Source organism: Phyllobates terribilis, unplaced genomic scaffold, assembly GCF_046119375.1.
Source record: "Phyllobates terribilis strain yellow unplaced genomic scaffold, ASM4611937v1 Scaffold_7__3_contigs__length_470593459, whole genome shotgun sequence".
Taxonomy (NCBI): Eukaryota; Metazoa; Chordata; class Amphibia; order Anura; family Dendrobatidae; genus Phyllobates; species Phyllobates terribilis.
In genome coordinates, this window is record NW_027362767.1 from 369,590,684 (window position 1) to 369,608,019 (window position 17,336).

The 17,336-nt window shown below is 42.1% G+C and overlaps 1 protein-coding gene across 1 annotated transcript in view; it reads right to left on the reverse strand.

The window, feature by feature from the left end:
* Window positions 1-17,336, reverse strand: part of LOC141154852 (5-hydroxytryptamine receptor 2A-like) — a 773,101-nt gene that overhangs the window by 634,154 nt on the left and 121,611 nt on the right. The gene's annotated exons all lie outside the window — the stretch shown is intronic.

Genomic DNA, 17,336 nt, shown 5'->3' on the forward strand with positions numbered 1-17,336 from the left:
CATGCCACAAAAGCCGAGTTGTTTGCTTACAAAAAATGCATAAATTTCTGATTTTACATAAAATTAATATGCTGTTTACTTTGTTATGCCAATGCCAAGTTGGGAGACAAGATGGCACTAAAGAAGCCAAAAGCGTCTGAAATTGATACAGCTAGTGGTTCTCAGCTAAAATTGTTCCTGATTACATATCTGAAAAATACTTTTCACATTTCTTTTAAACCACAACATTTTGGTGGTGTTTTTGAGGAGAAATAAGTCAAAAGTGTACTATATAACAAGACTGAATGGGACAACTAATGTAATGTTCACCAATTTGTCAGGGGGGCCAATTCCATCAGATTTCACGAAAAGCTTAGCATTAGATGACGCATTATTCTTGTCGAAATGATGGAATTATAATAGAACCTTACAAAACCCATTGTAAGTCAGTGGGGTCTACTGTCACAGTCAATGGTAAGGTAGACCTGGCAGAGCCCCATAGCTTCCATTATAATAGAAAGCATGACACAATGAAAACAGGGCTTTACTGATGTTACACGCGCGGACACAGACAGGAAAGGGCCCCTGTGCTGGAACAGTATATGGGCCCTTTGCAGTCCAATAGATCCTAATAATGCACAATTCCACCTGCTTTGGAGATAGATGTGGCCCCCTTACCTCTTGGGCCCTTGTGGGATTTAATAGGTTGCACCAATGGCATGTCCACCCCTGACCATCACCATACACATTGATTTCTAACCCAACATCTCTTCCATTAGGATCTTTTCACAGCTTACCCACCAGTCATTAGAGATCCATTACAGTGGCAGAGATATAATTGGTGCAACCTGTGCAGACGCACAGGGACCCAGGAGGTAAGGTGGCCACATCGACCTCCAAATCCACCACCCCCATGCCACAAAAGCAACAGGGACCTATGAGCTATCTCTAAGGGTGTAATGTGGTATCTGACCCCAATTTGTAAGTAGTAAATCCTTTCAGCCCTGTGAATTGAAAGAGTGGACATCTTTGGTTTTTACACATCGATTTCAAGAACTGTCTGTTCTCTCGCTGCCTAATATATTTCACCCCTTAAGAGATACCACTGTCATGAGCTCTGCTGAAATGGAGCATTGGCTATTCATGAATGTCACTGCTCCATGGTCTATAGGATTGTATTACATTGCCAATTACAACTTGTGGCCATCACTGCATACTAATAGGGCATTTTAGAGTCCTATTCTCGGGATTAGGGGGTGGAGGGGTGGGCTGCATTTGCAACCACAGTGTATTTTCCAGTAAATAACTTGGACATAACTTGAAATCGCTATCCGAATGCATAACTTTATCCTATGTCTAGGAACAAAAAAGCAGTTTGACATTCGGTAATTCAACCAAGGAGCCACATAAAATCAAAATCTGAGGTTGACTTGCCTAACTACGTCACACTGTAGGCAACAAGAACTATTTTAAAGGGAATCTGGTACCAGTCTTTTGTTACCTAATCTGAGAACAGCATAATGTATGGGGCAGAGCGCCTAATTCCAGTAATGTATCACTTATTCTTCTGCTTATTATAGTTTTTATGAAATCACTATTTTAACAGCAGGAGATTATCAATAGAGGACTACTTGGCCTGCTACCAGGTAGTCCAATCACGTCCCCATCACTGATTGACTGTTGTCTGCCTATGCACAGTGCACACAGAAATCTGCCAATCAGTGATCAGGGGTCATACAGAGCTCAGCATCCAGAGAACTGGTAGATCTGCAGCAGGGAAAACAGTTTTAATCAAAACTACAGCAAACAGCCCAGTAAGTGATACATCGCTGGATTCAGGTTCTCTGCCCCTCCATAATGCTGCTCTCAGATGGGCTAGCAAAAATCTGGTGACACATTCCCTTTACGAAGGAGCGGAAATTTGCCAGATTTATCTTGGGTGTAAAAGATATAAATTGTAATTTTTCGCATTCTCATCCTAAAATGCCAATCCTTCTTCAAAAAAAATTGCTAACAGTGAATGTTCCCTCCAAAGTGGGCAGATATACAGTTTTCTGTTACTTTTCTTCTACCTGTCATGAGAAATGAATGCATAAATTCAGCTCGACAGTTTCTCTCCATTACTATTCATTGACAATGCCAGCATTTTTAGCCTTTACGTTAGTAAAATCTGATATTTGTCATTGGAGTCTACAGTCAATACAACTGATATCTCCTGCCCATCCATAAACAAAAAATGAAGTCAGGAATGGAAAAACATGGAAAATAATAGGTTCCCCAAGCAGTGAATTGAAACCAGTGAGGGCTTGCCTAGGGCTACTGTACATAGCTTTAAGGCTTATATTCGCCTCAATGACGATGAAAGTTAAATTATAATATTCAACATTTACAGATAAATACAAATCTTCTATTATAATGCACAACAATCTAGTTTTGACACTTCAGTTCACATGAAAGGTTTTCTGACCAGCGTAAATATTCAGTTTTCTCGGAAAGACAAAAACATTCTTGCTTTTGTTGGCAGAGTTGAGTCTTGTGATTATTATTTTTTCCCCCTTTTTCATAGACGACGAAGTGATAATGTTTAAATAGCTGGAAATAGACACAGCTTTGCACCATTTACAGCTGTCAGGGAAAATCTACAGTCGTATATCTAGGCTGTATTTCCATGCATAATAATAACACTTTAGCTGGAAGAAGCATCATGAAAATAGATGTAGTAAAAAATTACTTTTGTGGTACGGTATGGAAGTTAATGTTAGTTTCTGCATTAGCAATATTTAAATATCGGCTATTTTTTACATGTTGTTCCCATGTTTTTATGTTAGTCATTGAAATGTTTGCTCCTGATCCATCAATTGTGACTTTAAAACAAATAAATCACCATTTATTTTTGTGCAAATATGCTCTAGTCCCACCTTGGAGTGACTTCATGTACATCTGAAATTTCTGTGCAAAAATTTTGTAACGTGCGACTTCTTGCGCCAAACAGAAGCAAAAAAGATTCCAGGAAATAAAATAAAGAGCATTTTTTTATTTAGCACAAAATTAATTTGGAGCAAAAAAGTCCATAAACATCACAAGACAAAAAAAGACAGAGGGAAAAGATGAGAGAGAAAGAGATGAGAGAGAGAAAGAGAGAAGATAAGAGAGTGAACAGGAGAGACAGATGACGAGCAAGAAAATGAGAGAGAAAGCGAGAGAGGAAAAATAAAAGAGACAAGTCAAGAGAGAGAGAAGACGAGAGAGAGTGAAGATGAGAAAGAGAGGATGAGAGAGAAGACGAGAGAGAGAGAAAGAAAGAAAGAAGATGAGAGAGTAAAGATGAGAAAGAGAGATGACTAGAGAGAAGAGAAAGAAAGCGAGAGAGGGAGGATGAAATAGAGAAGATGAGAGAGAGTGAAGGTGAGAAATAGAGAGGACTAGAGGGAAGAAGAGAGAGAAAGCGAGAGAGGAAGGATGAAAGAGAGAAGACAAGAGAGAAAAGAGAGACAGAACGAATACGAGAGAGAGATGAGAGAGAAGATGAGCAGGAGAGAGAAGACGAGAGATGAGAGGGAAGATGAGAGAAAAGACAAGAGATAGAGAGAAGACAAGAGAATGGAGGAAGACGAGAGAGAAAAAAGATGAGAGAGTGAAGACGAGAAAGAAAAAGTGAGAGATAGAGAGAAGACAAAATAGAAGTTGAGAGAGAGACAGAAGATGAGAGTGAGAGAAGGCAAGAGAAAGAAGAGGAGAGAGAGAGAGATTTTACTTGGCTAATATCATCAGAGTATTTTCTGCACCAAGGTTCTGTGGATTGTGCTATTGTTCCTTATGATTTTCTAAATAACCACTGTTCTACTTTTTGAAATCCATGCATGTTCTAAGTATGGTGTTCATGGAACCACTTTGTGTTGTTTTTACAAATAGATCTCTGTTGTTTTGATTTTTCTTCTGCTGCTAAAATAAAACTATTCCCATGTCTTATGTTTTGGGGGCTATTTTTTGATTTTTTTTCTATTTTTAATAATAAATCTTATCAGCTAGACATGTCAGAATTAATTTGCAAGATCATAGCACATCAGCCAGGTCAGTAATCTGTAACTACTGAACGTCATCATTGCGGTGTGACGCATACACAACGAGACGGGATTGCCTGTAGGTAAGGAGATTAACAGGCCTCCTATCCAGTGGTAAAAGATTTCTGACCCGACTGAAGTCTTGGGAATCGATTCTCTAGTTCTGCTATCAACCTCTTAATATAGGCAAATGTCCCAGCAATTTGTCAGCAAACGCCGTTTAGTGTTGCCACGTGCCGTATCTAAATTACCTTGACTAAGCTACCATTATCACACAGACGAATGCGAGATTGACATCCCATTTCATGGTTTCAAGAGCTTAAAGGAGGAGAGGGACTTTCTGGGATGTCAATTGTGTATTTGTGGGTGTGATAACAGCAGATTTGGGTTTACTTCCTGTAGTACTTTATTTATATGGGTAAATCATTCTTTGAGATTCCTTTTAAGTGTATAGGTACCACAGCAAAACTGTATAAATAACTATATGCCCTAATAAACAATCAATGTGGTGTGGCACATGCTGGAGCACTGCAGCTTCTGCACTCTGCTAATAAGCAGAATTGACAGGAGCCCTGAGAACCACCTCTTCCTTGATGGCATCCTGGCTCCTCTTTTGATTTGCTGGCCTGGCGACAATACTATTGTTGTTCCGTGATGCACATGTGATATCGCTCCAGGCGGCGACAGCTAATCAAAAAATGAGCCAGGGATGGGATCACAAATGGGAAAAATGTTACAAAAGTAGAAAAACTTTCGAATCAGCTCTGCAGATAAGAAAATACTGGACATGATGTGAAACTACCCGAAATTCCAGACTTTTATGCTTCCACAAACTGTATAGTGTGTGACAAAGTCACTGGTAGTGTGTCAGAAGGGAGATGTTTCACTGAAAGAAAGAAAACAACAGCTCACCCACGCTCCCTCTAGGAGTCCTGAAGCACGGAAACCAGCGGACCACATGTAGCAATAGAGAGGATAAATATTCCAGCTTCTTAAATTGCAAAACCCTTTATTGGATAAAAAGAAATTCCATGGAGTAGAAAGGCATAGCGACGCATTGCAAATGCAAGCCTGCGTTCTTTATCAAAGCTTTTACAAGGGCCATGTTTTTAATGGATGGCAAAGTGCAGGGAGGGATGCCATCCACCATATCTTCAATCCAGGGAGTGATCTGGGCTTTAAATTGCAAGTCTTTACACTCAGGTGTTGGTCAGTTACTGGAAAAACCTTCTCCAGAGAGGCACTTGCATGTGCTGTGCTGAACCATGAGTGACTAACCCTGAGTGGCCGGCCGCCGGCCGATATATGGACTGTGCTGCAGCTTTGTATTTTGTTTTGCCTTTTTGCCTTTATTTTTTTCTTTATGTACCCCAGGTTAGTTTATGGCGCTTAATAATATAACCCAAAATTTAAAGAGACAGTGTTACTTGTCTACCTCTGCATACAGCCGAGCAAGTCGCTTTACCACAAGTGGTGTTAGAAATGCGGGCAAAACTCCCAGCGAACACGTGTGACTGTTACAAGAGGTGCTACATGTCCTGGGTGAAGTCTGCCATAAGCCAGCAAGTGACGCTGGACAAAATGGAAAACCTGCTTAAGCATCTGTTGCTGGCGCAGCAGGTGCAGTAACAGCAGCAGCACCTGCAGAGCCAATGGAACATGCAGCAGCAGCACCAGGAGCAGCTACAGCAGCAACGAGAGCAGCAGCAGAGCCAGCAGGTATAGCAGGAGACAAACTCCTGATCCAGCAGATCCAACAGCAGCAATGACAGATGGAACTCCTAGCAGGGGAGATCCGTGGCAGGACAACTGTCCAAACCCCAAATCCAGGTGATGAATCACACGTCAGAAAGATGGTAAGAAGAGCATTACAAAAGTTGACCCCGGGGGATGATATTGAGGTGTTCCTGCCTGTGTTTGAAAGGGTAGCAGTGGGTGGAGGTTCTGGTGCCATATTTAACAGGGGAGCCACAGAAGGTCTATTATGACTTGGGCCTGAAAGACGCAAAAGAGTATGCAAAGTTAAAAACTGAAATTTTGGCACGCTTGGGGGTAGCAATGTCTGTTAGGGCACACCACATCCACTGCTGGGCATATCACTGGGAGACACCCCCTCACGCGCAATTGTTTGACTTACTGCACCTGGTCCAAAAATGGTTGCAGCCTGAGTTCTCTACACTTGCACAGATGGTAGAGCGAGTGGTTATGGACCGGTTCATACATTCCCTGCCAAGGCCAATACAGGCTTGGGTTGCCCAGGGTGATCCCCGGGAAGCTGATGAACTGGTCAGATTGGTTGAGAGGTACCAGGGGGCCAAGGGTTCCTTGGGAAGGCAGCCCACTCCATACTGGGGAACTCACCAGGGGGCGGAGGCCCAAAAAAGGGTGGGGCATCTAATGTCCAAAAGGGCGGGGGAGGTGATGCTCAAGGTCCCTGTGGGAGAGATTATTTGTTGGAGGTGTCACGGCCCAGGCCATGTAGCTGCCCGATGAACCCAGGCCTCTTAACAAATGGACTGTAGCCTTGGACGTTGCTGTTCTTACTATGCCTGCAGTGTGGACTATCAGCCCGGTGAGGGGCCACAGTCGTGTCCCGTGACCATTAATGGGGTACTGGTGGCAGGACTCCTGGACTCAGGGAGCTTGGTGACTCTCATAAGGGCCACGCTTCCACACCAGTTGATCCAACGGGAAAAATGTGGGTGTGACGTGCATTCACGGGGACGCCAAGGATTATCCTATGGCTAGAGTGACTATACACACTAACTGTGGATCTGAGTCCCATGAGGTTGGGGTGGTCAAGGATCTGATTCAGCTCATGATAATAGGGCGGGACTTCAGTCTGTTCTGGGACTTGTGGCGGAAAGCAGGTGTGCCCTGTGTCTCGAATGGGAGCCGGTTACACCATGATGCATCACCATCGCAGTCAGAGGCAGATTAGTTCCCCCTGTGTGTCCTTATGGGTGATGAAAATGAGATGTGACCCCGGAGGCCGAGGTTCCGGATTTGGGGGTGTCTGGGGGGAACTTTGGTACTGCACAGATGCGGGATCCGACTTTGAAGTATGCCTTTGACAATGTATCTGTAATCAATGGGGTTGCTCAAGAGCTGGGGGCTGACACCAGGTTCCCATATTTCTCACTTAATAGGGAACTTCTTTATCGGGTCACTAACCCAAAAAGGAAAGTCATAGAGCAGTTGGTGGTGCTGGCACCCTATAGGCAGAGAGTGTTAGACCTGGTCCATTCTCACATCTTGGGTGGACATCTAGGGGTAGACAAGACTCGGGAGCGGGTCCTACAGAGGTTCTACTGGCCTGGATGTCACCGTGAAATTGTGAACTACTGTCGGTCCTGTCCCACCTGTCAGCTAAAGGCTCCTGTGTCCCATTTCAGGAACCCCCTAGTACCATTGCCCGATGTCCTAGATGTCCCATTTGACCAGATTGCCATGGACTTTGTCGGGCCCCATGGTGAAGTCTGCCCGGGGGCACCAATACATCCTCGTAGCATTGGACTATGCAACTCGGTATCCGGAAGCGGTACCATTGAGAAATTCCTCCACCTGAAGTATCGCCAGAGTGCTGTTGCATATTTTCTCACGGACAGGTCTGCCAAAGGAGATCCTGATGGACCAGGGAACTCCTTTTATGTCGAAGGTGATAAGGGAGTTGTGTAAGACTTTCCAAATTACACAACTCTGGACGTCGCTATACCATCCGCAGACCGACGGAGTGGTAAAAGAGTCAACAAGACCTTGAAGTCAATGTTGAAGAAGGTTGTGGAGAAGGATGGGCAAGACTGGGATTACCTACTGCCGTACCTGCTGTCCTCCATTAGGGAAGTTTCTCAGAGCTCTACTGGGTTTTCGCTGTTCGAATTGCTATACGGACAACACCCTCGGGAACTTCTGGACATAGCCAAGGAGACCTGGGAAACAGAGGTTACACCCTACCGGAGCATCATCAAGTATGTGGCCTAGATGCAGGACCTGATACAGAGAGTGATGCCAATCGTGAAAGAGAGCCTTTTACAGGCTCAAGAAACCCAAACATGGGTCTACAATCTGGCCGCAAGGCTGAGACAATTCTGCTCGGGAGACTGCATGGTAGTGTTAGTACCCACGGACGAGAGCAAGTTTCTGACTAAATGGCAAGGGTCATACGAGGTGGTCGAGAAGCTGAGTGAAGTTAATTACAAAGTCCACCAGGCGAGTAGAAGAAAGCAGTACCAGATCTACCACGTCAACTTACTTAAGCCGTGGCGGGACAGGGAACGGGTGGAAGCTACATGTCTAGGGGCCAGTCCTGAAGCAAGGGTCGAGGACATCACAGTGGCTGAGACATTATCACCGGCCCAAAAACAACAGTGACGGGAGCTCCTGCAGAGAAACCGAGACCTGTTCTCAGAATTGCCCGGTTGTACGCAAGTTGTGGAGCATGAAATATTGACGGAACCGCATGTACGGGTGAACTAGAGACCATATCGAATTCCCAAAACCCGCCGCGAGGTGATCTCCAAAGAGGTGAGGAGAATGTTAAGCCTGGGCATTAAGAGGAGTCTAAGAGCGGCTGGTCCAGCCCTTTTGTACCCAAGCCGGATGGAGAATGGCACTCTGTAACAATTATAGGAAGCTAAACAAAGTGTCCAAGTTTGATGCCTACCCGATGCCTCGGGTCAATGAAGTTATTGAGAGGCTGAGGCCTGCCAGGTACATCACTACCCTGGACCTGACTAAAGGGTACTGGCAAATTATCCTGTCCCCAGGTGCCAAAGAGAAAATAGCCTTCTCTACCCCAGACGGGTTTTTTCAATAAACCAGGATGCCATTCGGACAACAGGGAGCCCCAGCTACCTTCCATAGGGCCATGGACCGGATCCTAGGCTCACATAAGAAATACGCTGCCACTTACCTAAATGACATTGCGATTTTTAGCACAGATTGGGGAACCTACCTGCAGAAGGTCCAGGCTGTACTGGATGTCTTGAGAAATGTCGGATGGGGCATAGGAAGAGAAGAGGCAAAATACTTGGGCTACGTCGTTGGAAGGGGCGAAATAAAACCGCAAATTAACAAGGTGGAGGCAATCCAGAATTGCCCGCAACCAGCCTCCAAGAAACAGGTACAGGCCTTTCTGGGAATCATGTGATATTATCTGTGATTTATCCCGAATTTCACCACAATAGCGGCACCCCTAACCGACCTACTTAGAGGCACGAAGACGGCGAAGACCAAGTGGTCTTCTGAGGCGGAGGTCGTGTTCCAAGAACTGAAGCGTGCCCTGTGTAATCAGCTGGTCTTGATAGCGCCTGACTTCCATAAAATGCTCCAGACGGATGACTCAGACGTCGGCATAGGAGCTGTCTTATCCCAAGAGATAAATGGAGAGGAACCCCCCATTCTTTATTTGAGCAGAAAGCTCTCGGTCTGCGAAAAGAACTATGAAATTGTGGAAAAGGAGTGCCTGGCCGCCAAATGGGCAGTTGATACCCTTAGATACTACCTGTTAGGCCGCAAATTCAGACTGGTCTCAGAGCATGCTCCTCTAAGATGGATGAGGGAAAGGATGGGGAAAAATGCCCGATTGACCAAATGGTTCCTGGCCCTCCAAGACTATAGTTTTTCGGTGGAGCACGGGCCCGGGAAATTACATGCTAATGCCGTTGCCCTGTCCAGATTTCCCTGTCTAACGAGTGAAAGTGCCAAAACCCCCGGCTTTGGGCAGAGGGGGGGATATGTGACAAGGTCACTGGTAGTGTGTCAGGAGGGAGATATGTTTCACTGAGTCTGTTAGCCTCAGTGATGTGAAACATGGAAGTTTCTCCTGCACAATTAGGTGCAGAGAGGGTTAACAGGCCAGGTTTACAAGGGCCATGTTTTTAGTGGATGGCGAAGTGCAGGGCGGGATGCCATCCACTATATCTCCAATCCAGGGAGTGGTCTGGGATTTAAATAGCCAGCATTTGCACTCGGGTGTTGGTCAGTGTCTGGAAAAACCTGCTTCAGAGAGGAGCTTGCATGCACTTTGCTGAACCGTGAGTGACTAACCCTAAGTGGCCGAATGCAACTTTGTATTTTGTTTTGCCTTTATGCTGAATGGGCTGTGTTTTCTTTATGGACCCCAGGTTAGTTTATGATGCTTAATAAACTAATCTAAAATTTAAAGAGACAGTGTTACTTGTCTACCTCTGCATACAGCAGAGCAAGTCGCTTTACCACAAGTGATATAGTGACAATAGGAATAATTTTCACATTAACTGACCTTGAAGGAGAAAAAATAAAAAAGCAGCAAATAAAACAATAATTACATCTGCAATCTCTCACAAAAGCTTAGCGGTCACCCCTGGTCTTGAATTACAAGCGGCTATCAAGTGATCACCTTTTCTTTTTCAGAATACTGAGCTTCTTGACTTTTTATTCCACAACCATCACAGGCTGACATAAAGTATCTGTTTGTAGATAGCTTAAAGGGAATATGTCAGCAGGTTTTTGCTATGTAATCTGAGGACAACATAAGGTAGGGGTTAAAGCACATAATTCAATAATGTGTCACATGTGAAGCTTTGTGCCGTTGTATACTCAGACTGAAGGTTTTATCACTATGACATTAACATTTCAGTGACTAGCTGGTGTGCAGGTTCTAGTTTGACTCCACCCCTCCGGTGATAAGCAGCTCACTCTCAATAGACAAAGTACATAGAGAGCCTGGTGTGGGCAGGGTTGGGGAGAGTCTGGTGAGGTGTGGGGAAGCTTTCTAAGCTCTGTTAAATGCTAAATCAAAAAATGTGTTATAAATGCTGCCCCCAGTAAACTAAGTGATAGATCCTTGGATTCAGGGTCTTTCTCTACATCATGCTGCTCTTAGATGAAGTAGCAAAAACCTGTTGACAGATTCCTTTTAAGGGGTTATTCTGAACATGTAAGCGATCTTCTCTCCATAGAACATAAGCAAAGCGCTTCACCATTTCTGTCGGTCACATAGACAATGAATGGAGCAGAGAATGTGGACAGCAGCTCCATTTAAGATGGCACTCTGTAGGGCTTGGTTCCATAGACTCTTCTTGACATCACTGGGGATCCCAGTGGTCAGTCTTAGCGATCAGTAAGTTATCCCTTATCTTGGGAATTATCCTTTAAAGGGGTCCGGTCCAAATCGATAAGTCTGCAGTCACTCTGTGTGACTACAGACTTATGAATCCCCCCAGACAACCCCTTAAACTGCTACTAGACAGGTCATACACAAATATTTGCATAAGTGCCCTTTTTCAACCATTAATAATGTTTGTAAATTTTAAGCGATAATCATTGAAGGCTGATGACAAACTTCTATGTGCCATATATGTAGTTAGACACTTTCGTAAGTAATTGTTTACATCTAAATAAACTCAATTTCGACCATCATTTGCCACCTTGCATATGCAACGTTTTTTAAATCGTATTTGATCTGACAGTTAAGTCTGGCATATAGCTGGTGGGATAAAACAGACGACTGATCCATCAGATTCCGGCTGATCGAAAACTTACATATATCATATATGGCTAGTTTTAATGCTATTGCCTAAAGTCATGTCCGCTTTTCTTTCTCCTTCTTCCCTTTTTACACATGATTGTATTTATTATGAGTTGCATATAATTACCATACCACAAAATGATCAGACTTGTTATATTTCAAAGTAGGACTGGGAAAAAAAAATTATTCTACATTTTTATTTCATAGATTTTCTCTACTATGGATGAAGATCGCGATTGATTACGATTATAGCTGTGCTGTGTTCTTCCAAATAATTATCAAAAAAAGAGCAAGATAGTGTATTCATAATGGCCTTTTTAATATGAAAACAAGTTCCTAATAGCAATGTTAATTAATACAAGCACAGGATATGGAATAAAATGCTTAAGGATGAGTTTTCTGTTGCAGCAGAGCAGATGGTAACCTTTAATAATTGATTATGGGATAGATCACTGGATGATAATTATTCAGTATTACTGCAAAATCGTCATTTCCATTTGTGTGATAGATAGATTTCCTGTCCAGACACGGAAATTAAAATTATATTAATCTGTTTAAGTGTTAAGTCATCAATATCAACTAAGATTACATTACAGAATATTAGTTGTAATAAGCTATTGACAATATCCGAGCAATACGGGGCCATGTCTGACCAGCGTAGACCAATTTATATTGTGCAGAAGCTAATGTGTAAATTAAGTTTGATTTAACTGGATGGACTTACTAAATTAAAGTACACAACTAGTTCCCTGTAATAAGCTTAAGAAGTTCTTCAGGCTGTTAGAAATAATTATTTCGGAGTCAAACAGTATTCTCTAAGTAGTTGTAGTCCCCAAAACTTGTTTTGGGAGACCAAATTAATGCAGGAGCTTTATTATAAACCATGAATATGTTAAAGGGAATCTGTCACCAGGTTTTTCATACCTCATCTGATGTAGAAAAAAAGATTCTGATTCCAGCAATGTGTCACTTAACTACACAGAGTATTTTACATGTAGGAGAACTCAGGAAGCTAATCCTGCCCACACCACAGTTTTCTGTGTGCATTGTATATTGACAGTAAACTGCTAATCACTGCTGGGTGCATGGTTGGACTAGGAGGCACAAGAGAGCTAGTCCACGCAGAGATAATCTACAGCACACAGCCTAATAAGTGACAAATCACTGAAATCAGTATGTCAGCCCCTACCTCTTGCTGTCCTCTGATTACATAGCAAAAACTTGCTGACAAATTTGCTTTAAAACTTGAATAACCCCTTTATATAATATAATGAGGACTTTTTTTTATGGGATAAGTTGTACTTTTGAACAGCATCATTGGTTTTACCATATTGTGTATTGGAAAAAGGGGAAAAAAATTCAAAGTGCGGTAAAATTGCAAAAAAAAGTGCAATTCCACAATTGATTTTTTTTATCATGTTCACTAAATGCTAAAACTGACCTGCCATTGTGATTCATCAGGTTATTACGGGTTCGTAGATACCAAACTTGTACAGGTTCTTTTTTATTTAAGTGGTGAAAAAAATTTCATCATTTGCAAAAAAAAAAAGTTGCCATTTCCCGAGACTTGTAGCGTCTCCATTTTTCAGGATCTGGGGCCGGGTGAAGGCTTATTTTTTGCGGGCTGAGCTGACATTTTTATTGATACCGTTTTCTTATTGCATTTTATTGCAATGTTGTGGCGACAAAAAACACTTAATTCTGGCATTTTTTTTCCTTGTTACGCCATTTGCCAATTGGATTAATTCTTTTTATACATTGATAGATCAGGTGATTCTGAACGCGGCAATATCAAGTATGTGTATATTTGTTTTTTTTATTGTTTTATTTTGAATGGGGAGAAAGGGGGGCAATTTGAACTTTTATATATTTTTTACTTTTAATATTTTTAAAAACATTTCTTTTTACTTTTCACTGGCTTCAATAGTCTCCATAGGAGACTAGAATCTGCGATCATCCGATTGCCTGTGCTACAGCCCTGCTGTGTGTAGCAAGAATGCTCACCTGCTATGAGCTCCAACTGCTGGACAGAGCTTATAGCATCCCGGCAATGACAACCGCAGGGGTCTCCTGCAGACCCCGGGTTGTCATGCCAACCAATTGGTGACCCGTGGCCATGTGACATGGGCGCCGATGGGCGGGATTAGTGATGTACTTGTCAGCTGTCGTGTCCCTGAAAACATGCGAGCTCTTCACGTGGAGTGCAGGGATACGACCTTGGATTTACTCATATGTCCAAGGTCGTAAAGGGGTTGAAAAATGGATCAGAGCATCAATTCTTCTTGGTACAGTGGCAGATCTTCTGTGAATGTCGTTTGTGTAAATTCTTCCGTCTCTTCTTGTAATCAAAGACAGACTGGATGATATTGAGATCAGGGCTCTGTGGGATCATCTCATCACTTCCAAGACTCCTTGTTCTTCTTTACACCGAGGATAGTTGTTAATGACATTGTCTGTATGTTTGGGGTTGTTGTCCTGATGCAGAATAAATTTGGAGTCAGACGCCTCCCTTATTGGTACTGTATGATGGATAAATATCTGCCTGTATTTCTCAGCATTGAGAACACCAAAAGACAGACAATGTATAGGACCATAAAATCAGTAGTCGGCCAAGGAAACTTAGTGTAGCAGATCAAAGACACATTATGCAACCAGTATGCCCTGGCTACACCTATCTTCTGTTCATAAAAGTCTGGCCATAAGTGTTCTTTATAGAAGAATTGAGTACAAAAAAGATAACTTTTACATGGAAATGGCTCAACTATGCACAAAAATGTTATGGTTGCGGACTTCTAACTGTCCCCTGCTGTGGCCACTTTGTGTGCCCACTCAGTGGTTCTGATGTAATATGCCTCCGGTAAAATTTTTTCTAGCATATTGCAGTATTGTGTTGAATTTGTTTCAATAGAATTTAGAGTTCTAAATCAAATTCAAGAAAAATTAAGAAAAACTACACCTGCGCACAGGCTCAAGAACAGCTGCGTGCTGAGGCCAGGATGGAACCGGATGGTGCCCAAAAATTTGTTTATATTATTAGTCCTCTTGACATCAGTGAAGGTGTCCTAATTAGAAGTAGTACCATATGCCGACCAGTAGAGGAGCTCTGTGGTGTAGTAAAGCATGCTGAGCCCCAGCGGTAGTTGCAACATGTGCTACTGGACGCTGACCACCAGAAAAATTAAAAAAATTGCACAGTTGAAAACAGTTGGAAAATGAACCCAGGGAAAGAAGGAGAGTCTATCCATGGGCTTGGATTGTTACACATGGTAGGTAGGCACTTTGTTATACTCTACTAGAAAATCACTATTAAAATAACCACACAGGTAAAGCTTCACATTTCATCTTCCATTAAGCTATGAAGAACAGCAAGATGACCAAAGCATCACATCATACGACTTTTTATCACTTTTTATTCCATTTGTTATGTTTCAGTATAATGAAAAGATACTACTGAGCGATATGGATGTGGTGCTGGCCGGTCACCACTTAGGTGGCAGCCTGTTGGAATCACTGCGCGATACTACGGTGACCGGCTGGCACCACATATATATTGCTCAGTTCCTTCTCCATCACGTGGATTGTGGACACATTCACTCCACGAGTGCATCTAAGATTGGGACACATGGACACACAATTCAGTACCCTGTACAAAGGGACGGACTTTTTTGGGCATTTTGACAGGATCTCTATTGAGCATAGTGCAACACTCTGCAGGCCTTTTGCCAGGATCTCTATTGAGCAAAGTGAAATGCTCTGCAGAACAGTTCATTTGGAGCAAACAAAAGGATCATCATATGGATAAAACCATAGGGATTTTCATATGGCACAGATCAATGGTGCCAGAAGATAACAAAAGGTAGGAAACACCATTTTTTGGAACCATTACTTGCATATCCAGTTGATTTATGTTCATATGAAAAAACGATATTATTTCTATATTTTAGTTTTGGATTTACTTCTTAGCACATCTCTAACTTTTTACATTGAATATTAATGTTAAATACTGACGAAATACTGAATGTGTGAACGTGGCCTAATAGCAACAGGAAGAAACTCCTATCACTACCAGTATGCGCATATCTAATATTATTCTTATCGGATACATTTAGACATTGGTTTTATCTCTACCACTGTGATGGACTGTTATTTGGGCTTGTTAAATTTATGGTTAATTTGAGTAATCTAAATTAGAGAGGATTTAGCAGCCTGCCTTTTGTATTGAACAACAATATAATTAATGTTACAAATCTACCATACCAGCGCAATAAAAATGAGCAGTATATATTTATTTCTTTACGTATGTAAGTAATGAAGAAGTTATTGAATTTTTAAGATTTAGATCTTTCCCAATATACACATTTGCACACTGCTAAGATATGTGTATACAGTCCGTATAGTAGCACATGGGCTCGACTCTTCATTGCTATTTCTCCAAACTTCAGCAAATACCTCAAGACAAAAAGAGAAAAGTGACTTTAATAAATTACAAGTGATGAATCAAGCTCATGGAGTCTGTGCTTCTATGTTAGAATCTTTCTACACTAGGGTGGATAACAGAAGTTGTAGGCACTTGGCCATAGATTTCTAAGGCGGCAAGATGGCTCAATGGTTAGAACTGTTGCCTTGCAGCGCTGAGGTCAAATCCCACCAAGGACAACATCTCCTCCGGATGCTTTACCCACATTTCAAAGACATATTGATAGGGAATGTATATAGTGAGCCCCAATTGGCACAGCAATGATGATTTCTGTAAAGCCCTGATGGCACTATGTAAAAAGAAAAAATTCCATGGTGGGCCCTATTATTGCTTTTTACGAGGCAGAAGTTGTATGGATCTGTAATATGACCCTATGCATGAGCTCCCAAGGTTAGATTGATCTCATAGGTTGTAGATTTTTAAGATCTCTTAGGCAAATGTACATAATTGTATTATATACCTACTTGTATGATAATATTTTTTTAAGCATCACACAGGATTGGGCATTGATCAAGAAAGTCTATCTTCACATTTTAACCTTTATATATCATCTCCTCTTCTCTGACACGTGAAAATATAATTTTGAGAATCTGATCATTTTACCTTCATAGAAGGAGGTCTACAGTATGTGTATGTCAAGATCAGAAGTGACCTATTTATAAGTCTTGTGGGCCTAATGAAAGCGGTAACTACAGGGTTGGCCATTTATATGGATACACCTAAATTAAATGGGAATTGTTGGTGATATCAACTTCCTGTTTGTGGCACATTAGTATATGGGAGGAGGAAAACTTTTCCAGATGTGTGGTGACCATGGTGGCCATTTTGAATTTGGCCATTTTTTTCAATGGGAAGAGGGTCATGTGACACATCAAACTTATTGAGCAATTCATAAGAAAAACAATGATGTGCTTGGTTTTAACGTAACTTTATTCTTTCATGAGTTTTTTACAAGTTTATGACCACTTAAAAAATGTGTTCAAAGTGCTGCCCATTGTGTTGGATTATCAATGCAACCCTCTTCTCTCAGTCTTGACACACTGATAGCAACACCGCAGAAGAAATGCTAGCACAAGCTTCCAGTATCTGTTCTTTCAGATGTTGCACATCTTGTATCTTAATGGCATGGTGTGGTATATGGGGTACAAAGATAGTGGGGCCATTCTTCATCAATAGAAACCTCAATGCCACTGGATTTCTGAAATTGCTACATGATGATGTGTTGCCCTCTTTATGCACTGAAGATGGCACGTTCCCTGAGTTTTTCCAACAAGATGGTGCACCACCACATTATGGGTGTCAGGTCTGA